General features: G+C 37.3%; 2 protein-coding genes across 2 annotated transcripts in view; both read left to right on the top strand.

The window, feature by feature from the left end:
• The window catches only part of LOC5568718, a 697,097-nt gene that overhangs the window by 75,053 nt on the left and 597,089 nt on the right, over positions 1 to 24,955 (top strand). The gene's annotated exons all lie outside the window — the stretch shown is intronic.
• Positions 4,786 to 24,955, top strand: part of LOC5568719 — a 136,623-nt gene continuing 116,453 nt past the window's right edge. The window contains exon 1 of the mRNA XM_021857462.1: positions 4,786 to 5,613. The gene's annotated coding sequence lies outside the window, so the exon portion shown is untranslated. The remainder of the gene's footprint in view (positions 5,614 to 24,955) is intronic.

Here is a 24,955-nt window from a genome sequence, read left to right as displayed (position 1 = left end):
AGGGGTGCGTAATGAAAACCACTCGGGAAAATAAATATTGTGAGTAATGTAAACCACCAGATAAAAATAGGGTGCGTTATGAAAACCACCCGGGAAAAATGGGGTGTAATAAAAAACCACCCGAAAAAAAAATATGGTGTGTAATGAAAAACACATGATAAGAAAAGAGTGTGTAATGAAAACCACCCAGAAAAAAAAATGTAATGAAAACCACCTGATGAAAAATTAACCCAGGAAAAAGTAACGAAAACCACCGGGTGCAAAACAGGGTGTGTAATGACAAACCCTCAGAAAATAATGTTTGTAAAGAAAACGACCTGAAAAAAATAGGATATGTAGTGAAAACCACCTGATAAAATAAGGTGTGTATTGGAATCCCTCTGAAAAAAAATTGATGTGTAATGAAAACTATTCGAAAATAATAGGGGGTGTACTACAAGATAACCCGGAACGAAATAGGATGTGTACAGTGGGAATTCGCTCATTGGGGGTCCGCTACATGGAATGACTCGATGTTTGGATGTTCGCTGGTTGGAAAATATTCCAACTAAAAAGCACTCGAATTTCAAGAGAAGATGTCAAACTGACTTTGACGTCTGAGCATCGTCGCATTGAAGTTACCATATATAGAACAAATGTGCATGTATATATGCGTTTAGTGACGATTTGCTCTCCAGATGCGTGAGTATGGAGCATTTTCACCGTCTCTCAGTCGTTCCAACTAACGGGTCGGATTCGCTAGATGGAAGGCAGTCGTGTTCCAACCAGCGAATCCCCGCTGTAATAGAAACCACTCGGGAGAATAGAGTTTATAATGAAAACCCACCTGAGAATAATTGGGTGTGGTAATGACCTCCTGAGAGAAATAATGCAAATCACGAAAAAAATGGTGTGTAATGAATACCACCTGAAAAAATATGGTGTGTAATGGAAGCCATCTGAAAATGGATGTGTAATGAAAACCTCTAAAGAAAATGGTATGTCGGGACAACCCCTAGAGACAGGTAATGAAAATTTTCTGAGAAAAGTCGATAATGTTATCTGATGCGTAATGAGAATCGTGTAGGTAGAGTGAAATGGTATGTCGGGACAACAGGAAAGGTTGGAATCTGTAGTGTTTAAGAAAACTCACCCAGAAGTTTATTTTGTTTATCTCTAGAGTGTTAACGAAATTCACTCTCAGAAACTGGCTAAGTAAACACTAAATATAAAACGAATCAGAAATACGGAACAGTGATCTTTGGGGACTGGCCTGGTGTAGTGGTTAGAGCACATATCCCTCATACCAACAATCTAGGATTGTATCTCAACTCCGGTATAATCACTTATGACGTTAAGGTTACAGTTATTATTATTATTTTTATAGTAGAGACTTTCAGCTGAGAGAACTAAGGTTACACGATCGACTTACTTCGGAAGTAAAATTAAGGCATTAAGCTCGAGATAAATAAGGCCAGAGTTATCACGTTAATGAAAAAAGAAGCAAGCAATATTTTGTTGAATTTTGAATTGAATGGATTATAAAAAAATGAGTGTCTAGAAATTTACGAGAAATTGTTGTGATCCTGAAAGTTGGTTAGAGTTCAGTTTTTTTTTTTCATTTGATACTACCATAGTTAATCTTGAATAAGTTGCAGATACAACGAAAGATCGATTCTCAAGTTAAAAGCATTCGAGTACAATATGATTTGTTATGCTGCTGAATATATAATTAAAAAGCGCTTTGTTGTCAGTTATACAGAGAGCATACAGCAGTAAGCTGTAAAACAACAACTTGTGGCACATCTACACAGCTTGCTGGATGTAAACATTGCGTTTTGAAGCTTCACACCCTTTTACAGCCTGATGAAGTGGTGATCTTTTACGATCATTATAAAATATTGTATGTATTGTTTTCCATGTAGAACAAAACGGTGTGTTTTCTTTGCCTTTCGATATATACTGTGGTGGCAGGAAGGACAGCGTCGAGACTCGTGGATGCAGAGATCGTGAGTTCGATCGAAAGTGGTGGGGATTAATTGGGAACAATAAATTCAGATTCTTATGACATGAATTCCGGAAGCTGTGAAACAGCTTGAAATAATATTTAATCGATAATGCAGCGAAACTGTATAAAAATTATTCAACAGTTGCGAAAGGGTTGAGATAGCGCCTTCCGAAGATGTTACCAGGCTATTTATCGTATAACTGTAGAGATAGAGCAATGATTGGTATGAATAAGAGCTGCCAACACAGCTTAAAATAGCTGAGTAGATTCGCCAGTTTTGTTGGTAAAAGGATCGCATGGAAGCTTTCGTTCGTATGTACAGTGCCTTTACTCAGCATAAAGCCGTAAAAAGAGAGCTTAGAGAATGTTTACATTTGCACTAAATGTTAGTTGGGCTGTCAGGGAAACTCACTTTTCATGGGCGAAACAGCACTCGTAGTGTTGTACTTTAAATGGAAGTTTACAGTCAAATACTCCGAAAATCGATGCATTGCTTGAGTTCAGATCATTTTGACCAAGAAACATTTTCCAATGCCAAAACAAAAGTTGTGGAGATTTTGAAGATATTTTTTTAGAGGATAATGTGCTTAATGAAGAAAAAAGAAGAACCTATCAAATTCTAAAAAAAAATATACAATAATAGGATATCGTGAAAGAGGTAAAACAAATAAATCAGAACATAACTATATAATTAATTGCATTGAAATATAAATATTGGTAACACTAGAACGGCGCTAATGATTTTTTTTTCGGAGAAGAAGGAGAATGTGGAGTGTGTATGTTTAATACCTTTCCCCTTACATGCGTATGTTTAATACCTTTCCCCTTACTGGCTGACAGCTGAGACGGTAATGCATGCGTATGCTATGATCGCAATATTAGTGTGTGCGTGATGTGACCGTCAGTCTTCCAATCGCCTCAAGTCAGTCAGTGTTAGATTTCCGGTGAAGTAAGTCACATTCCGGGTGATTCTTCCACACTGTTATAAGATGGCTGACAGTCTCCCAATTTGGGATTGTCGAGTATTTACACAAAGGAACAGGAATTCAAAAGAATCTCATCTCCTACGCACAAAAGTACCTGTGTAGGACAGCCTAAGGATTCAACACGAAGTAACTTCATTCCTACATGATTTATACAGCCCAATTGGGTCCTAAAATGTTTGATAAAATCTTGTTTTTATTCAACAACACGAAAGAGCATGTTACTTCTACTACTTTAGCAATTTTTCCCGCTCAAATAACGGCTATATCATGTTTAAACATTAATTTGAAAATTGGGTCCATAAATGAACCTTGACACTTGAGATCATGTTGACGTTCGCTTAGTCGACAAAAACACCACAGGGGTTTTAGTTTTAACACTGGGGTTGTTCCTATCTGACATTTCGGAAGGGACACGGAAAACAAAATTCACCCAAAATTTGAGTTTAAGCCAAGGGGTGTGACAAAATCTAAAAAAACATAAAAAAATGTTTTTCGGACTTAAACCAACGGAAAACATTGGAAAATTGAGTAAACATGTGTTTTTGGCCTAAACTTAAGCGTTTGGCACTAAAATCGGGACAGGGCTTTAGGACCCTATTATAGATGTTATTGGATTAATTACCATTTTCGTTCCTGGAAGTATTTCTTGACATATGTCAACTGGAACATGCGGAGAATTATCAAGAGATCCCTCCAGAAACGTTGGAATAATTCATAGATTAACTTAACCTTCCAGTCGTCTCGCGGTTTGCCAACGTCATAACCACCACGCTGCTGTTGTGAACGAAAAGCGAGGGTTTTCAGCGGTGTTGCACAAAATACAACAGCGCGACGACTGAAGTTTTAAGAATGGCAGCATCTTGTGCTGAGTATACGCATATTAAACAAAGTCGCTTTTTATACACATTTATCTCAATATTTTCTGCAAGATATTCTTTGATTTAGTCATAGAAAATTATTAGATCGTTTTTTGCATGATTCATAAAATAGAGTGTATTTTGGAGAATTTCTGAAAAAATTCTTGTCGGAAACATTAAGAATGCTTGCAGAATCGTTTAAGAATTTCAAGAGGAATATTTAAAGGAACGTCTACACGTTCAACCATTTACCAAGAATCTTTAGCTTGTGAGTAATTTTACGATCAGCGCGAAAGTTTCTAGATTCGGTGTTTTACAGTTAGCGCAACTGCTATCGCAAGTCAAATGGAATTGATATCAGTTTTCAACATATCATTGGTCTTATGATACAGCTAGACCTTTTCTGTTAAACAAACATGCGGCAAAACTTCTTAGTATATACATTAAGCTCCCTCGGAAATCGTTTTTCTCTATTCTTTAAAGAATAGGGTCCTAAAGGCCTGTCCAATTTTAGAGCCGAACGCTTAAGTTTAGGCCAAAACACATGTTTACTCAATTTCTTAATGTTTTTCTTTTGTTTGAGTCTGCAAAATCCATCACATGATTGTTTGAATTTCATAACCAAAAATCTGGTATTATGATGCAGTGAATTTGAGTATGATCATTTTAGCCTTTCTGAAACTTTTTTTCAAGTTTGACAGAAATCCAGATTTGTCAATATAAAGTCATAGAAGTCACATTGAATTTTGCTGAATCGCACAACGATCGTACCATTTCTCAGCGTGTCGCCATGTTTGCATGTGTGCGTAGCATATATCTCACAGCCGCGTACTCCATCTACTGACAGCACACTGGCCGCCAGCAGCCATCATCTCGTCGCGTTCGCACAAAGCCGCTGTCAGTGTATAGGTAAATGATTGTCACTGTGCTCGTGTGTGCATAGTCGTCGTCACACAAAACTCGTTCGTTTCGTTGTTTGACTGCTTCTCGCTCGCTTGCTTCGACCGACCGACGAGACTCGAGAGTGCGAAAAAAGAGGTTGATTTCCGTTCGTTTCGGACGCTGCTCGTCTCGCGCGAAGCTCTTTCTGGTCTTGGCCTGCTGCTTTATTTCCCCACCGTCGTTTCGATTTTGCGTTTCTGTTTTCTGTGCGTGTAAAGTCGAGTGTCGTGCCGCGTTTTTGGTTTCGGATTCTGTTGCCACGCACCGGATTTGCGGTGGTGCCCTTGCGGAACATTGATTGGCCATCAGCGGCCCTCTGGTGGATAATTTCCGGTCCGTCATCTTTCGTTTATTCTCGTTCCCGTTTTAGTTCGATTTCTGTGTGTTGAAGTCGAAGTGCTTGTTTCACCACACATCCAAGCAATCCAATTGCCACAGCCTGCTTCTGTTGCTCTGTGAAAGTGCTGCTACGCGTTTCCAACAAAAAAGGGAAAAGAAGCGAATTTCGGTGTGAAGAGCTCTCTTTTGTGTTGAAGCAAAAATTGTGTGTTTTAAGTGATTGTGGGGCCCTGTGGTAAAATTGTTGGAAGTGCTTGTTCCCGAGTTCCCTCAGAGATCCGCGTCCGGATTCAAGACAGTGTGTGGCGACATCTTTGTGTGCGCCTACTGCGATTGCTGAAAGGGGATTACAGTTTTTGGTGGAATCTTCCAACACGGAACGAACACCCGGATTAACCTTTCGGAGAGACAGGACAAACGGCACGCAGACCGGTTCCGGTTCGGCAAACACTTGGATACTTTACGCACCGCTTCAGCCCTCCCCGCTAATCGGCAACAAATGGTAAGTTTCTTTGCTTTCCTTTTCTGTATTCTATATTCCGAGTCCATTTTTTAAGTCACGTAGGAACCGCTTGCTATGTTTGAGGGCACATTTTGACAGTTTACATTGTGGATTGGCCGCGCGGTGTTTATTCGCGAGGATAAACAGCTGAATGATGTTGGATGATGACGATGATGATGACTGACAAATGCAATGATGGCAAATGCACGCGATATAGGGGAACAAAAGATAACAAAAAAAGTTCACCCCGTCGAACCGTCCCGGCGTTGGATGGGTTTGGGTGTTAGGGTGGTCCGTAAACTTGATTTTTAAAATTTTCTCATCTTAAAAAGCTGTTTCATAACGCCAATCTGTTTTGAAAAGACCTATACTTTCATGAGCTGCATTATAAGGTGTCGTAATAGTACTTTACGCAACAAAAAGTTGCAGAATGATGATTTCTACAGCACGGGTCGTACTAGTGCTGTAAAAAATGAATTCTGCTACGAGTTGCGTACAACATTTCTTGCAATTTCTTAGAAGACTACTTGAGGGTATCAAAAATCATATAGGGAAGCACTCAACATTATTTTGAAATTACTGAAAATAGTTGTGGAATGATTAATAAAGCAACTCAAAACAGTTAAGTAATGAAAAGCGTCGCGTAATAGGAATTACGCTAATGATATCCGTTACGTAATGACTATTAAGATACTGCAAAATTCAGTACAAGAAAGTAGGCTGTTTCATGACAGATTTACTATATGAAAAAGAGTCTATTACGATGAGAAGTTACCTCTTAAAAGGTCACGACGACTATTCATTGAGTATGGTTGCTACCACAAACCACAACATACAAAATTAACAAGGGCGAGCTCTTTGTTCCTAATTTGTAGGATTCCATAGCGCAAGGAAAGGAGACTGCCGCGTTTTGCCGGAGACTCGCAAAAATTGTGAAATTCTTCTCAAACATGTTGAAGAAAAGAAGCACAAATTTTTTACTTATGACAACAAAACTGAATGTTTGTTCAAAGTCACTGAAGAGATTAAAAATGGAATATATGATTATCTTGGATTTTCCCCAGTCAAAGTTATCATTATGAAGAGAGAATTTGATTTGACATTCGTCGGAAAGGGCTTTCTCTAGATTATTATTTAGTTCACTTTATCAAAATTGGTTTAAATAATATAAAAGCTTGAGAAAAAGCAAAACATATGTTCGATGTCCATGTGACATAGGAATATTTCCGGAAACCTGGAGGAAATTTACAGAACCCCACTCAGTGCCAAAAGTGGGGTCATGGTACCAAAAGTTGCCGCATAAATGCTAAATGAATGATTTGCGAATATAAACTAAATACTTTTTTTATGTTAATGTTGAGCACCTGCGATACATGGTATGTGTCAAGTCAAATACGATTCAATAAGGTTTGAATCCTTCCTATCCACTAAATGGAGTTTTCAAACTAACCATGGTCTGTTGGAAAAGATTGACCCATCCTTCAACAATCGAGAGTTGCTGTCCTTCAACAATCGAGAGAAAGTTGTGTGAAAACTATTGATTCGAAAGATACAGATAGGTTGAATTTTTACATAAAAAATGCACCAAGACGCGAAGTGATGTAGCAGAAAAACTACGCGTCGTAGCATCTTGGTGTCTTCAGCGCATTTGTTCCTTGCGTGATAAGGACCAAATGCCCTGAAGACACCGAAAGGATACGACGCATAGTTTGTCTGATACATTACTTTTCGTGTTGGTGCATTTTTATGTCAAAACTCGACCTATCTGTAACTTTTAAACCAATAGTTTTCACACAACTTTTTTAATAGTTATCAAAAATTGAGGTAATTTGTAGTTCGTCACAAAAAAAAGTGAGAAAAATCGGTTGATAAACGGCGAAGATATAGCTCTCTGAAGTTCACCATTTTGACAACGGCTTTGGTGCTTTTTATATGTCCGATACTGAAACATGGCTTCAAAGAATTTCCTAAGTAAATTTGATAGACATAGGGGCTGTCCATTAATTACGTCAAACATTTTTGGCGGTTTTTCACCCCCCCCCCCCCCCCCCCTCTCCGTATTGTATGATTTTTTGTATAAAAAATAAAAAATAACTAATATGGCACGTCAGATGTTTCACCCCCCTTTTCCTGATAATCCCTTATATGATTAATAGACAATCCCTGGGAGGGAGAAACCAATACAAAATTTCTGTACGTCATCGTGAGCCGAGATTCCGCTGTCACGAACTGTCACTGTGAGCCCAGATCTCAAACATTGAACTAACATGAAAAAAGCGCATAACTGATTAAAACACATTTTCGTATTTCTTCAAAAGTGATAAAAATCGAATGAAAATCAATTCATGCACATAACGCAAGTAATGTCACGTGAGCACCATTTAATCTGATTGAACATAACGCATTGAAAAACGCATCGTTCTACTTTTTCCAATGAAAATGAATATTTAGTGCATAGCAAACTGTGGCCCTTTTTTTCATGTTTGTCAGGAAAGATCGAAGGTGCACAACAAAAGGAAACTACCGATTTGCTCGAAGCCTGCATTGATTGTTGTTGGCAAGCTGGAGTTATCTTGCAGTTCAAAATAACGTTGTCTTATATTTTGTGTGTAGTATCGGTGCCTCCCTCCCAGGACAATCCCATATATGTTCAGTTCTTTTTTATAAGGGATGCACTTGGGAATGTAATAAAGAATGTTTGGGGAACGGCAAGAGACATGATCGAGTTTATTTCATTTTGATAAGACTGTCGACCTTATATCTCTCAAACTCGATAGCATTGCACAAATTATAACAAACAACCATTGATAAGATCTTGTTCCAAGGGGTAGGGGAAGAGGTTCATCAAAACTAAGAAATCTATAGAAAATGTTTCATGCTCCATATAAGTTTGAATCGATGAAGAGGGTAAAGGGCTGTAATGGCTGACAATTTGAAAAACTGTTAATACTGGACGTTTCCACGTCACGCACATTGCCATCCAAATTTGCTGGGATCTTGATCTTTGAGCAGACATGAACTCCTTCCTCACATGGAGACTAAAAAGTTAATTAGGTGTCTTATACCAACAGCCATACGCTTATTCATAAAACTTTACAAAAGAGTTTCTTACAAAAAAAGTTCTAATTTGGAGATGCTTGATCTAGAGTTTGTCCACTCTAGTGTTTTTGATGAGCTTCTATATAAATAAAAATGGAACGGTCTGCCGTTTTGCATGGGAGATTGCATGCGATTTTTCAGCAGCCTACTTGATGGAAAAACAAGCTTGGCGGGACCACTAGTATTTAATATTATTTTTACTCAACAAAAAACTAGAACTTTAGATTTGTTTATTGCCAGTCTATTCGTGATCTCACGTAATGCTTTTTTTTTTTTCTCTTATAAGCAGGTGAAATCAACTCACCTGTTAACCTTCCTACGGTGTTCGGGTCAATATGACCCGAAACGCACTTTCGAAGCGCCACAACTTTTGTTTGTTACTTCCTATAGTTATGAGATATGGTGACTTTAAATTTTTTGTGAAAAATAAGAGTTTCACGTTTGAAATTTTTTTCTAGGACAATTCTGAAGGGCTGGGTAAAAAAAGTTACGAATTCTCTATGACATTCTGAAAATATTGATGTGTCACACGGCTCAGTTCTATCAAATGTTTGAATTGGCCACTTCTCAGGGAATCCCAGAACCTGTTACGGAACCAATAGATGGCCAACGTTGCTCTAGACAACTGAAAGCGACTCTAATGAATTCTGTATGAGATTCTGAAAACTTTGATAGGTCGCATGACATGGTTCTATCAAATTGGCCACTTTCCCAGGACCCCCCAGGGAACCCAAGAATCTGCATGGGAATCCATATGGGCAGTGTTGCCATACTCAGATAGCAATATCTTGAATCAATTTGTTATAAAATTCTGTAAATTTTGATGTGCCGCGCGGCAGGGTTCCACCGAAAACATAAATTGGCCACTACTCCGGATGCTTTGGGAACCGTTTAATGGCCTCCGGAATGGGCCCCTTGGCCACTTGGTAACTAGTATTGCCCTGAACAACTAACCGGTTGATGCGATACCATTTTCAATACATTTTAGACAAAATACTATGTTTCACAAATCACAACAAATGCATTTTGCTCTTACAAATGCTCTTACAAACATGGCCAAATCTAGGTCACTTTGGCACCAGTTCTGAGCGGCCAAGTCCAGCCAAACCAAGATTTTCAGCCAGATTCACAAAATATAAGCCTTGACGATAGTTTTGAGTACAAAAACATTTATATTTGGTGAAAAAATGGCTGCGAAATTCGTATGTCAAATCCGGGTCAATATGACCCGAACACCTTAAGGGGACACGGGAGACCGTGTTAATTTCCCTATCTTTCGTCTCACTCTAACAATAATTATCAAAACTTTGTGGAAGCAAATCTCGAGTTTTAGTGAACCGATGAAGCTGAAAATTTATCGGGTTGTGCACTACATATATAGAATCATAGTGATACATTTTCGCATCGATATATGGAGTGGTTCTTGAGATTTGCTTCTTGAAATGGATAGGGTGATTATGATGACGTCCCGTGCGGCCTTAAACGTAACTTCTTTTTTAACACCTTAGGAAGGTTAACAAAATCCTAAATTTGTTTTACCAAATTAGGATGATAGTGTTTTCTAATAACACAGAACACCTAGATATAAGAAATGAATGTAATGTTTGGAATGATGCTAATAAAGAAATAAAAAAAAATTTAAAAAAAAATCGTCGGAGCACATGAAGGGACCTACCTGAAAAGGCTTTGCTGTATGCAGTGACAACGAGTTGTGCATAACATTGTGCGTAGCTGTGTTCCATGTTTCAGAGCCAAGCCCCAAGGCGTTCAGCAACTAATGGGTACTATGCCATCCGTTCGTGACACCAAACTTGAGTTTGAATCAATTGGTTATTGTTAACCCGTATAGTGAAAGCAAAAATACTGAAACCCTCACCGCTCAGGGAATTCTTAACGAATTCAAATGATTTTTTGTCAGTTGACTGGCCCACATATCTAGTTTCTAAAAGTGGCCAGAGGAACTCGGAAATATTCCTGTGGCCGGAGTTATTCCGGTGGGTTACTGGGTCAAGTCGGGTGAAAAATAACTATTTTTTGAGACATGCCAAGTTACCTGTATTTATTTACAATGACAATCATTCTAATTTGCATTAATCATTAAGATTTGATATTAAACATTATGAATGAAGAGTTTTGCACCGTTTAATATATACCGGATGTGGCCATTCGGACGTAATTCCTGGAAGAACCGGCTGTAGATTTGTTGGATACTTAACCGTTTCAATTCACGAAAATTAGAAATCAAACATAATTGTGCACTAAAATGCGTTCCGATAAGCTTGACACAGATGTTCAGATACAAATTGGCCACTTTATCGTAAGTTTGAGGCGTCTCGAGACCCGACAATGGTCATTAATCAAATGCTTGGTCATTAATCAAATGCAGAATGCATAGTTATCCAATTCAATCGTTTCTCAGAAGGTTCACACTGATGCAATTTTATTAAAATTCCGTCATGCAGTGGCCACATTATAGCCGATTCCGGAAATTATCTGTAACTTGAAATTTGCCTACCTTCTGGGGCACTAACGCACAGTACCCTTCTCACCCGACCTGACCCAGTGATCCACCGGAATAACTCCGACCACATGAATATTTCCGCGTTCCTCTATCAACTTCTAGAAACTAGATATGTGTGCCAGTATACTGACAAAAAATCATTTGAATCCATTAAGAATTCGCTGAGAGATGAGGGTTTTAGAATTTTTTGCTTTCGCTCAGGCCTATACGGGTTAAGGAGGGTTAAGGAGCCCCTTAAATGGGCTATGGGTCGCATTACAGGTCTATATCCTCTGCCAACGGAACAACAATTAGCAACAATGACTTGGAGGATAAACAGGTCAACGCCGGGGGTGGATGTTCGCCCTTTCAGAAATAAGAGCAGCAGTTCACGTTTGACAAATGTCATTTCAGAGAAATAAAATGTGTTTATCGATATCGCCCGAACAAATCAAGTGCGTTTTTACTATCTTCCAATAAATGGATGAAATCTAAGAGTGTTATCCCGTTTTAAAACTAACAAAGCCGATTTTCATACAAAATGCTCAACTTTGGCATGCTGTAGCTTTGTTTCCCTATAAGCAATCGGCATGAAATTTAGGCAGAGAACTACAAATATACTTAATTTCATTATCACAAAATATGTTTTTTTTTCACACTACTCGTTTATTATTTAAGCACCAGGTAAAATCGCTCAAAATAATAGTAGTTTTAATAATATAAATTTCTGCTGTATTTTGAGTTATTGATTTTCTCTTCACTTAACGTCTCAACAATTTCCACTCAAGCTATAAATGTATGAATAAGCTTTTTTTAGAAAATTGTTGCAGAATAAAATTTACAAAAGAAAAACTATTATGATTTTGAGCGATTTCACCTTGTGCTTAAATTTTTAACCGGTAGTGCATAAAATTTCATATTTTGTGATAATGAAATTGAGTACATTTGTAGTTCTCTGCCAAAATTTCATGCCAATTGCTTATAGCAAAACAAAGTTACAGCATGTCAAAGTTGAGCATTTTACATGAAAATCGGCTTCCACTACTATTATTCTGAACACAACTGTACATATAGCCACACGTACAATAGTCAGAATCGTCACCAAGTGGTTACGATATAAAAAAAAAACATCGTCATCCAGAATGCACGACTAACTTCGATCCAAAATCGTCAACGAACAAATGTTCCTTCACTCTGCTTGTCTGCCTTTCCCACAAGAAGAAGGTGTTTATTGTATATTCGCTTGCTACGCACCAAAACGCCGAATGCCATCATATCATTGCTTTTACTTGCAATTAAACTTGCTCTTCTTATGATACTAAAATAACTCTGTTGGTAAGCGCGTGGAGTTGACAAGGTGGAGAGGTCGTTTGTTCAATTCCAGACGTGTTTTGTTTTATTTTTTTCAAAAAAGACTCATTATCTGTCGAAGACGGCTCAAAAACTCCCGAAAAAAGATTCGACTTCAACGAAGGATGCTGATTTGTTCGTCATGACGCCGAGCCTATGTACGACCGGATCGCTGCGGTAAATAGTCATGCAACACTGTGAGTGACGATGACGATTCTTCTGTTAGTTTCGTCGTCGACGTTTTCCATTTGACGGCGACGATTGTCTACCCTGCATATAGCAGTGATTACTGAAACTTATTTGAAACCTCTGGATTTCAAAAGAGATCCAAACTAGTAGAATCCCTAGTATACCCGATTCTGTTTTTGCACGGGGGATGCGTACCGTGCAAAACAAATGTTTTCAGTTCAAAATTTCAAAAACCGTGCAAAAAAAAAGTAACACCATTTCTCGACGTTTCATGCAAAGATAAGGTTTTGGCGGAAAAAAATGTAAATAATGTGAAAAAAAATCCGTGCAAAAACAGAATCGGGTTGTAATTAGTAGAATCCCTATGAGAAAAAGGTAATTAGTAGAATTCCAATGGTTTCTATATTTTCTGCGTCAAGCCATATTGGCTGAGTTTTCTTAAAATTCTTAGTAGATTCATAAAGTTCGGCGAAAGGTAAAATACTTTACAAATTTCTTGAATATCTGCATGGTTTTCTACTGAAATTCAGAACAGATACATTAAAAATTTAATTTGGTGGATTCCTCAAAACTTCATCATATTTATGTAGCTTCTGGGAACGAAAATAAAATATCAATATTTCCTATCAAACGTCTCGAGCATATCAAGTTTAAGAATCATGTTTTATCCTGTTTCCATTTTATTCGGCAACCAGGAAAAATTCGGGAACTGGAAAACTGATTTTGAATGGATGCCCTGATCACATACATTTTTTTTCAAAAATGTTCCCAAGAAAATACTTTGTTTACAAAGTACAACTTAGTAGGTATAAAAGAAGATACTTCAAACTACAAATAAAACTTACGGAACAATTAAATTGTATTGTGTTTCTAAGCTTTTCAAGACCTTTTGCTTAGGTGCCCCTATCGGCCCTACTTAGCAACTATGATCCATATCACTACACTGCCAACCTAGCAAAGAAACTCAGGTTTTGAGTTCCGGCATTCCTTATTTGCGTTTCAAACCCTCACAGCAATATTAATATGCGTAAAACGGAACTGCGTTTGTGGAACATTTTTAGGCAATGATTGATTAATAACTCGACGCCATTTCCTTACAATGCATTGGTGTTTTTCTTTTTTTTGCGATGCGTCCAAAATGGGACAAAATGTGCATCTGTTCTCGATGTTCTATGTGCATATCCACAGTTGTTAACTGAGAGAGCATCCTTTGCCATTACAAAATAAGCTAGCAAGATTATCCTAGCCAACCCAAACATTATTATAGGAAGCCAATCTCGGCAAGTTTAACAATCTGTAGTCAACTCTTCGTCAGCATAATCTGAGTTACAGCCGCAGTTACTACATTTCGCATCCCGACACATTTCTGGATTATATTATCCGGGGATGTGTACTCTTCGCATGTAGCGAGCATGCGATCTTTAACAACAATGAAGCGTGGGCAGTCGAACACGAGATGTTCCGCTGTTTTATACATAGCAGCACAATTGCAGCAAACCCATATTCCAGGGGCGCCGCATGGAAGAGTTGGAAAGCAAAGAGAAGAAGAAGCTGTATATTTTCTTGAACGCGTTAGTTCTACAAGAAACTCAACGGCTTTATGGCGCGATGAGGATGGGGATTTCTTGACAGATAAACCTAAGGTGATTGAAAGGTAAAAGCAGCAGTACGATGGATTTCTGAATGGCGCAGAGGCGGAACGCCAAAGCGGCCTATGATACTATTGACCGTGAAGAGCTTTGGAAAGATGTGGACGAGGATGGGATACCCAAGAAACTGACCGAGAATATATTAATCAAGGCAACGAAGGTTAGTGTAAAGCGCTGTTTTAAAATGTCGGGTACGTTATCGGGCTCATTGGAAATACGCAAACGACTTCGACTAGGCTATATTGCATTATAGGTGTTTTGAAACGGATGGGCTTTAACATACACTCAGGCAAGTGGAAAATCGAAATGTGTACATAGGAACGATCTTTTTTGGAGTATGTGAAAACGACGTATGGAGAAGAATAACCAAGTGTGTAGCTTGTTGTTACACTAAGCAAACGAATGGATTTATACGTTATTTCGTAATGCCAAGATGAAGAGAAGATCATACTCTGTCTCCCAGTGGTAATATTTTTTATCTTGGTTCTTTCATTTGCTTAAAAACAACGAGAGCTATACACTCGGTTACCAATGGCTTTTAGGGCGAGATCATAAGTTATGCAAAAAATGTACAGCAATTTTACACTTCAGTCGTCGCGCTGTTGTATTTTGTACAACACAGCTGAAAAAACCTCGCTTTTCGTTCACAACAACAGCGTAGTGGTTCTGATGGTGGCAAACCGCGCGACGACTTAACGCGCGAGGTTAACAACAAAATAAATTGCATGCATCTAAGCAAGGGACCACCCTAATCGTTTCTAAATACATTACGGCATATGTACGCCGAGCGACGACTGTGATGACGACGGGTGCTTCAGCTTGAGATCGAAAGGGTCCCGCCTGGCTGGCTGCCTACTGCTGCTTCTCATCATCATCATCATCGTTGTGCTGCATTCATTGCTCTTCATTTATAGCTACGGTCGGACGACGGCTGTTTTGTTAGGGTGGTTCAAAGACAAAACAGATTAAACATCTTGTCTCCCATATCTTCCTTACAATCTCTGTGGTAAAAATAGAGTACTGTTATATTTTCAGCCTTTTGGTGCCACTAGCCACGTTACAATACAATACAATTACAGTGTAATATATTGTTTTGAACAATTTACTGTATGGTATATGAGATTTTCACAATATAACGTACGGGTATACTAGAAGAGTTTACCTAAAATTGTAATATATAAAACGAAAAGAAAACATTACAGTGTTACGTTACATAATATTATACTATTTTTGAACTGTATCCATAAACAAGAATAATGATGCTTCGACATTAAATTACAATACGCTGTATTTTATCCAACACATCAATATTCTACAGTAATGGTTTATTTCATTTACTAAATGGTATGTTTTGATCCGGGTTTATAGAACTTTAATGTACTGTATGCCCATATGGCACTAAAAATAGCATACAATTGTAAGGATATATACCTCTTCTTCTATCCATCAGATTGTTTTACTCATTTTAGCATTTTTTTTCTCTATGGTTTGAAGAACAAGTGTAAACGTAGAGATGATAAGATTGTACTTTTATAAAAACTACCGTGTTCAGAACATTTTGTACATTGCTCCATAATTTGTCCAAATCTTGCATAACCTGTGATCTCGCCCTAAAAGCCATTGGTAACTGAGTGTGTAGCTCCTTGTTTCTAAGCAACTAAATGGCCCAGGATAAAAACTATCAACACTGGGAGATAGAGAAGGATCTTCTCTTCATCGTAATATTGTTGAATAACGTGTAAATCCATTCGTTTGCTCGGTAACAACAAGCTACACACTCGGTTACCAATGGCTTTTAGGGCGAGATCACAGGTTATGCGAGAAATAAATCTAATGCTATTAATGCAAGAAAGATATTGTAGACTGGATTTTCAAACTCTTATAATTAGAACCGCCCTACTGTGTGGTGACCTGCTGCCACGGCCACCACCAGGCAACCAAGAGAGCGAGCGATGAATGCTGATGGTGGTGGATAGATAGATGAAATTGAATACCCGTCCGTCGTCGAACGACCGACCGGATCGTTGCGCAGCACTCTGTTCAACCAGCAGAGCCAAAGCTGGAGCTGGCGAAGAACGACGGAGGAACCAACGGAAGCGATGATAAAGTACCATAGCAAAGAGAAACTGCTGAAACTCTGACGGCTGCTTGGTTTCTCGTGCCGTCGTGACTGGATGAGGGGCGACACACTGAGTTGAAAGCCAGGCACCAACACCACCACGGATGTTGTTTGGTTTGGTGCTATTTCTGGGGTAACATTTGAAAAGGGACTCAACTGCAAAATGTGAACAAACTGATTGCTGATTGATCGTATCAACTTCTACGTAAATTACTTTTGCATACTCTCACGAGGTTACAAACCGCTTTACTTGATATGAGTTGTGTTATTTGTGATTTTGATGGTGGTAAGCTCCATCGAAGTTAATACGCGATTGACGTATTAACTTCGATGGAGCTTACCGCTATGAAAGTTATAGGCCACGTAACAAATTAGAATGGGCTTGTTCATATATTTCATAACGCTAAGGGTGCTGCCATAGTAAACTCGTCGATGCGTGCGCGTGTGCGAGTCCGCAAAGCAGAATATCAACAACAGGAAATCCTTTGATCGCATCGCGTTCGCGAATGCGGACGCGTTACTATGGCCGCACCGTAAAATTGGTCATTTTGGACACCCACCCACCCCCTTGTGGCCCCTTTTGTATTGAAATTTTTCAGTTTTTGTACGAACTGTAACATGGCAAGGACACCCATCCACCCCCTCCAGCGTTATGAAATTTGTGAATGGGTCCAATGAGTGCAGAACACAACACAAGTATGTGAGGTGTAAATAAGTTTGAAACAGGATTAATTAATGTTACCGTTCTGCAGATAGGCCCTTTTCAAGTGGTACGCTAGACTTGTCCTCGTCCGACTGTTGGATGGATTTTGAGGTTAGGTTTGTTTTGGTGGAACTGTTGCCAGATGCTGTCAGTTTTCGGAGCGTGTGGTGGTGAGATCGTTTCTTGTTCAATATACGTTTGCAGTTGTGCTGGATGCCGATTTTGTACGGTCTCTTCCAGCGTTCCGAGATGTGTGGGTGACCTAGGGTAACGTGATTGATAGGCGACCTGAAAATGGGGAATCAAGAAAGGGTATTTGAACATGCAAGGGATAATAAATGGCAATTTAGAGAATGTCATCAAAAGTATTGTTTATTTAGGGATTATCCACTAACTATGTAAGGGATTATGGGGGGAGGGGGGGTTTGAGATTTCTTACGCGTCAAACAAATTATTTTCAACTTTCATACAAAAAATCTTACCATGGGGGGTGGGGGGGTCTGAAAACCGCCAAAATTGTCTTACGTAATTAATGGATCGCCCCTTATCAGGTTCACGGCCATGTTGAATCAGTAAAGTATACTCAGACAGGTGCAATTTCAATGTTAACCACGAAAACCCCGTTCATCGGTTCTATCCGATGGAGAAAAAAGGTGAACGCTATAGCATACCTATACGAAACTACAGTGACTCAATTTCATTTTCGTACGAGGCACTGTTTTCATATCAAGTTGGTATAAAACTATTAAATGGTGCATGGACTTCGATATACTTCATCAATAGCGAAAGGTATAGGTATCATCTATTGTTTGGCAATAAGGCTATCCATGAGGACTTTCCGCAGCCTCCTGACACCGCCCATACTACCCCATTGGAAAATAACGAGCCAACATCTTTGGTTCCCACTGGGAAGTGGTTCCCACTGACAGCTCAATATTTATAAACAAATAGTCGTTTAAGGACTAACAATCGAGAAAGGCGTAATCTTTCATGCAGAAAAAAATCTTTTCTCTCAACAACAGTTAAATTGGCACAAACAAACAGTTACTAACTATTCGTTTGGAGTACAGCAAAGTAATTTGAGTTGGTGTGGTTAGCGTGGAACACATTAAAAAATCGGAGAAAAATTTGCCTGATATGATTACGCCACTTTACGTTGTTGTTCTTGAGTTTTGTGCCGACCTCAAAAACATGGCTGCCTAGCACCGGGTTGACTTTCCGCGATAGGACTGACAGCTAAAAGTGTGAATGCAACCGAAACGAATGCGTAAACAAAGCATGCGAGTGTTGCCGGAGCTTTACATTTTCCTTTGTAATCGAACGGTCACTCCGATCGCGAAACGTCAAAAGCTCTTGGTAAACAAAAAACCAGCTGATCGCAGCTGTCTCATGGATTGCCTTATGACAAACTGTATTCATTTGCTTAAATCTTTGGAATAATGGAAATGTATTGAGTTTATGTCTATAATTGACTCAATTCCATATTCGTGCACCTAACAAAAAAGAAATATACAACATTCAAAACTAACTTTCAATGGACTAGATGATTGCTTAAGTTCTTCGTTGTGTTGTTCAGATGTAGTAGAGTACATTTGGAAAAATTATAAGCCGGCATATTTGAAACTTAGGTAAATTTAAGAAAAATACCAGTTTTCCCATGTTTTTTGCTAAAATATTCGGTAAGTTTTACAATAACTTACATATTTTTCATTATCACTACCTTAAGAATGAGTACAGCGAATATTCCACAAGTTTCAAAAAATTTCAATCAGTTTTAGAGTAGCTAGGAGTGGACATCGACAACTTATACTTTTGGATCTTAGGTAATATAACATTTATAACAAATCCAAAACCAAAAATTTTAGTCAATTTCTCTCAGTTTGACTCCTAAATGGATATACATAATCCATAGTTATTGTTCCTATCAAAACATTGTGTAATTATTATTTTTAATTTACATTTTACTACCAAACATGGTTATAGAGATTTATAGAATAAATATTATTGCCGTAACCACAACACAAACGTTTATTAAAATGATGAAAACTACAGGATATATTCTAGTAAAAAGTATATCAATGCTCTCTGCTCATTCCAGTTATTTTATATTTTTGTTATAAAGTCAAAAAATTGCAAAATAGGGTGTTTTTGTAAATATTATTTGAATATTAATTCATAGATAATTGAATATTGCGATAACATCAATCATGTGGAGGTATGTAAAGCGTAGTTTATGGTACTTTATTGTAAAACGAAGTTCGTAGTTCAAAATCTTTTTACAGACAAGTTCAAAATTACCCTTTACCTGTTGTTTAGAATGAAAATTTGGTTTACATTGATAGGAAATATCATTTTAGAAGAGTTCTGAAGTTATGGCACAACAATTTTCTGAACTCAAAAGGGATAAAAACTGTTTATAATTTCTGTAAGCTGTATACATTTCAACTAAATATCTATCAGAGCTCACGAATATATTTAATAGACTGGATCCAATGACAAAAATGAACGCTTTTGTTTGAATTATTGGATTTCATAGCAAAAATCATTAGAAAACTGGCATTTCTCATAATTTTACCTAAATGCCATATATGTACGCTAATAAACTGTCCAAATATGCTTAACTATATCTGAAAATCATAATAAAGCACTTCAGCAATCAAACAGAGCTTTTAAATTTAGTTTTGAAAGTTGTACGTTTGAATTTTGGCAGGTGTACGAATATGGAATTGGGTGAATTTTAGACATAAGTTCAATACTATTCCACTAATCCAAAGATGAATGTAAATGGAAACATTTTGTGATTAGCAAACAATATATGATACCTATTACCTCCAATGTGGATAAAGTATTTTAAACTCAATACATTATTTAACAGTTTTTTACTTACTTGATGTGAAAACAGTATCCTGTACGAATATGAAATTGGGCCACTGTACATCGCGTAACGAGAGATGTAAACACGAACGATAAAACATCGGCTTTGTTTTTTCTTCATTGCCCATTCCATCGTTCTTGTCATTTTATGCGAATTGTGCTGCAGTGGCCAAGATTCAAGAATGCAACTATCGTTACCTTCTTACCACTTCGAACGAATAATGATTTTGGTTTGCTTCATTACACGTTAGCCGGAACGTTTGTTGAATACCAGCTGTTAGTAATGCATTTCATTTATAATATTATATTATATTATATTATATTATATTATATTATATTATATTATGGTATGTTTTATTAGTCAAATGTCAATACGTTCTCTAGAAATTGTGGAAGTGCTACGATAATCCCATTTTTTAAGTATGATGGACTGTACAGATGCAGATGGTTACGGTTTAAATTCTAAATACTTCATGTTTAAAAATTACAATACAAAAATTGTATGACGTATTGTAACAGTACAATGGATTTCCCCCCAAACATACCGGATAATCGTGCTGACTGTAGCAAAAGAGTTTTAACTTCTATAAAAGTAAAAATCTTTCACGTTGTTGCATTCGTCTTTTAAATCACAGCTAAAATCACTTAATTAAAATAAAAACTATTCAGCCCATTTGTTAAATATTCTTCCCCACTATTTCTTGCTTTCTGATCTTGTTTTGTTCACTTCTGTCAGACAAGCTACATTTAAAAAAGCAAAAGTTGTTTTCCATAAGAATACGAATTTGACCAAATTTGTAAAATACAGGATAGGATTGTTTTTGAACTGTATTTTGAATTAAAATACGCTATTTTGCATCCAATACGTTTACGTTATGCTGTATAGTGATATACATAATGGTACATTTTCATCCGAGTTGCTATTAAGACGAAGTAAGCTATCATTGAGATTTGTACGTGTCATTGATGATTACAGTCACTTACCGGAAATTCGATTGAAATTGAGTAGGGTGAAATTGATCACCGAGGCACACGACTTTTTGTCGACTTGTAGAACACCAATATCAACGAAACCTGTGGCAAATGAACTTTGTTTATCTCAAATATTGTCAAATTGTGTGTTGTGAACTTTTTTTGTGTTACAGAATGATCATTTCTATGAAAATAATATAAAATTCCAGAACTATGTTCGTTGTGTTATTGGCAGACATCCATAAGCTTTTAGTTCTAAACAATGATTTTGACATGGTGTCAGCCATAAAGTTTGTGAGGATGCTTAACATATCACCAATACAGGTTGCATCATCAAAATTTTTACTTAATTGCTCATTTTGTAGAAATAATTAAATTTCTGTAATATATTAAGAAATTCCTTTGGAAATTGCCTACATATAGGAGTTTTCCGAGGTATTCTTTGAATGTAATTATTAATTATTTCAGTAAATATTGTATTGTTGAGAATTGGGATTTTGGGATTTTATATTAGTTAAGGTGAAGATAAATCGAAGCCAAACCTCGAATTTTCAAGAGCACGAATCTATTGAACCAAACATCCGTTTAAGCTGAAATCTCAATCTTGGTCACTAGCTGGTGGAGACCAATCGATTAAGTTTTCAGCTCAAACGGGTGTTCGGTTGTCCAGATTTGTGCTCTTGAAAATTTGAAGTTTGGCTTCGATTCATCTTCACCTTAAGTAGAGTTGTTTTCAAAACAAACATTAATGGCATTGACAAGTCTCGAAAACTTATTCAAACAGACTCAATTCAAAAAAGTATACAAACTTACTTTATCGATTCTACGTGTTTCGCAGACGAAATTCTACACATTTTGCTCTAAACCAACTCGATTTTTCACTTTTAGAACGTTTGCTTTCCGGATTTACAAAACGACGAAAGTAAGATTTTCAACTTTCGCTACCTAACCACTACTTTCGCCGCTCCGTTGTATGGAGAGACAAAGTGACTTAACCACGAATCAAAACAAAACACTACTTGAGTCGATTTTACACTGGTACAAAAACGTCGAAAGTAACTGAATAAATCGGCTTATCATTTTGTAATAAATTTTTTGTGGGAAATAACAGGAACTCCCTAGTTTTTGAATGCGAGCTTATTGTGTGCAAAATTTAAGCAATGTACACGGCGAAAAAATGTCAAAAAGGTGATTCATTTTAAAACAGTTTTAGAAGACAGTTTGTGATTTTTCGGAATTAATTTTCTCAAAACCGTATGGAAGTTACTTACGTCGATTTGAAAAAGTAATCGAGAAGTGATCAATTTCACCCCGAAATAGGATTTCTTGATTTTTTGTTTTAAACATTATTTATAGCATTAAAATCACATTTGTTAGAAAACTTTAATACATGAGCCAATGAAATTCACCTTCGTACTTATTTTCCTGCATTCAGTTCTTTGGCATTGGCAAAATTATAGAAACCACGCCTGAAAAACCGTGAAAAATGATCAATTTTACCCGAAATTACGGTACCTAGCTAAAAAAAAAAAGTATCAGCATATTCTCTACATGTAAGCGCATATAGTGATACTTGCTGGATCAATAGCAGCTATGAAGACTGAGTTTCACTACCTTGAAAATGCGAAGTGCAAGGCCATCATGGCTGCCAAAACGAATGACGGGCTACTTGACCTTAAAATTGTATTATAAACTGATGATAACATCTCTAATACATACCCAAGTAACCGTACAGCTGTATATAGTTGCATTAATATCACTTTATATGCTACTATAGAATATGGCATATAAAGTCATACCGCATTATATGCCTCATTAAAACAGTATAAAAGCTTTAGCTAAAGTGTATTTGATGCATGAAGGAAACAATTATTTTGAGATCAAAATTAGAAACACGAAAATATTTGATCGTTGGGTGTGTCTCTGTGTTGCTTTTGTCTGTCTTTGTTTTGAGTATGATTCATATGTGTATTTTGCTTAATTCCTTTGCCGGGATTCGAACCTAAATTAATTGAGAGATCTTTTCGATGACTCGTCGCGCCTATCCTCCGGACCATGAAGGATGCATGTCTTGGCCGGGAAAATTGTGCAACTTCAAGCAGCGCCATTTCGTTGCCAGTGGAAAATATTGTCGATTTCACTCCAAGTTGAACCGTCACAAATGTGTAAGCTCCTTCAAAGTGTGATAGCAGCTCAGGATTACATCGAATCATGATGATGTTTTATATGCACTTATTCCTTGTGGTTCAAGGAACAAGTGCATCAAATACGTTGAGATGATCCGTTGCAAGCGTGCACTTTATCACACTTTTTCTGCATTCTTCAAATTTTGCAATAGTCCAATTTGGGGTGAAGTGCGCAATAAGTTGGTGGACACGACTGTTGTACTAGTTAGTGTTAGTTAACATGTTTACCGCGGCTGTCGATTTTTTTTTTTGCTGTTGAGATTTTGTTTTGTTTTCATTGTGTGGGGCTAAAACAGTTGCTCATTTGCACGCTTTAAGTATCGTTTTAGCATCTCGCCGCCTTGAGTCATCGATAGGCGTGTGGTGTACGCACGGGCCTATTGATCGTAAGGTTTATGGTTCAATTCCAGGTTGTTGCCTGTTTTTTGTTTTCAAATTCTGGTCAAACCTACGAATTTCAACCAGATTTCTTGTGCCGAGTTTTCATAAGGGATATTTAGGTATTTATATAGTCTATTTGCCTGAGTGAGGGAAGGATTGACAATAAATACAGCATTATTGAAGTCTTGCTGTTTTTGTTGCTATGAAGCATTGAGAAAAATGATGCAATGAAGCATTGAGCGGTGACCTTATATCACCCATTACTGCACATTTCATTGCTACAATAAAGCAATGCTACATTACATTAAAGCATTATTGCACGCATATTGTAGAATTAAAGCAATGATACATTGCACTCGTTGAATTAAAGTTAAAATACGGTAATACCTTAATGCTTGTGGTTACTTGGGTATGCATTATCGAAATGATAACACGTTGAGGCAATTTTTACTGTAAGGTATTGTAAGAATAATTTGATCAACAGTTTGCTTTCATTCCTACAAAGATTTCAGCAACACTGTTGATGGATTCCTAAGGTGATCATCGGAAAATACGTAATGGGATTTTTAGTCTTTTGGAGAATGTCATGTACATTACAGATTATATTTATCGCGATAAATTATTGGCTCGTTATGCTATGTTTCCAAGTTTCACGAAAAATCTATCAAGATGTACGAAAAAAAAGCTACTTTGTAGTTCCAAGCCTCACGAAGGAACTTCCCAAGCTTCACGAAGAAGTTTATCTAGTTTCATTAATGGCGACTCGTAACCTCACTTTCTACCTGTTCTACGACTCTAAAAATGGCTATTTCGACAAATTTAGATTATAAATCAAAAAGTTAATTATTGAAATCGTCTTTTCTAACAAATCTCTAATCATTACATGCAAATTTGTTGCTGAAATTTAAGAATTTCTATTCGTGGAACAGGTAGATTTGAGGTTAAAGAATCGCCACTGAGTTTCATGAAAAAGTTTTACAAGTCTTATGAAAAAGTTTCTAAGTTTCAGGAAAAAGTTTTTCTGGTGTTATCAAGAAGCTATCAAAGCGTCAGCAATAAGCTTGCTAAGCTTCAGGAAAATGCTCTTTCAAAAGTTAGGCAGAAGCTTTTCCGAACCTTAAAAAAAATAACTTCCGCACTTCAAGAAGAAGCTCTTCCGAACTTCTGGATGAAGCTTTTCCGAACTTCTGGAAGAAAGTCTTCCGAACTTCAAGAAGTTCAGGATGCTGTTCTTCCGAATTTCAGGATAATTGATGATCTTCTGAACTTCAGGAAAAAGCTCTTCTAAACTTCAGGATGAAGCTCTTCCGAACTTCAGGA

The sequence above is a fragment of the Aedes aegypti genome, chromosome 1 (assembly GCF_002204515.2).
Source record: "Aedes aegypti strain LVP_AGWG chromosome 1, AaegL5.0 Primary Assembly, whole genome shotgun sequence".
Taxonomy (NCBI): domain Eukaryota; kingdom Metazoa; phylum Arthropoda; class Insecta; order Diptera; family Culicidae; genus Aedes; species Aedes aegypti.
This window is presented reverse-complemented; position numbering and strand designations above follow the sequence as displayed.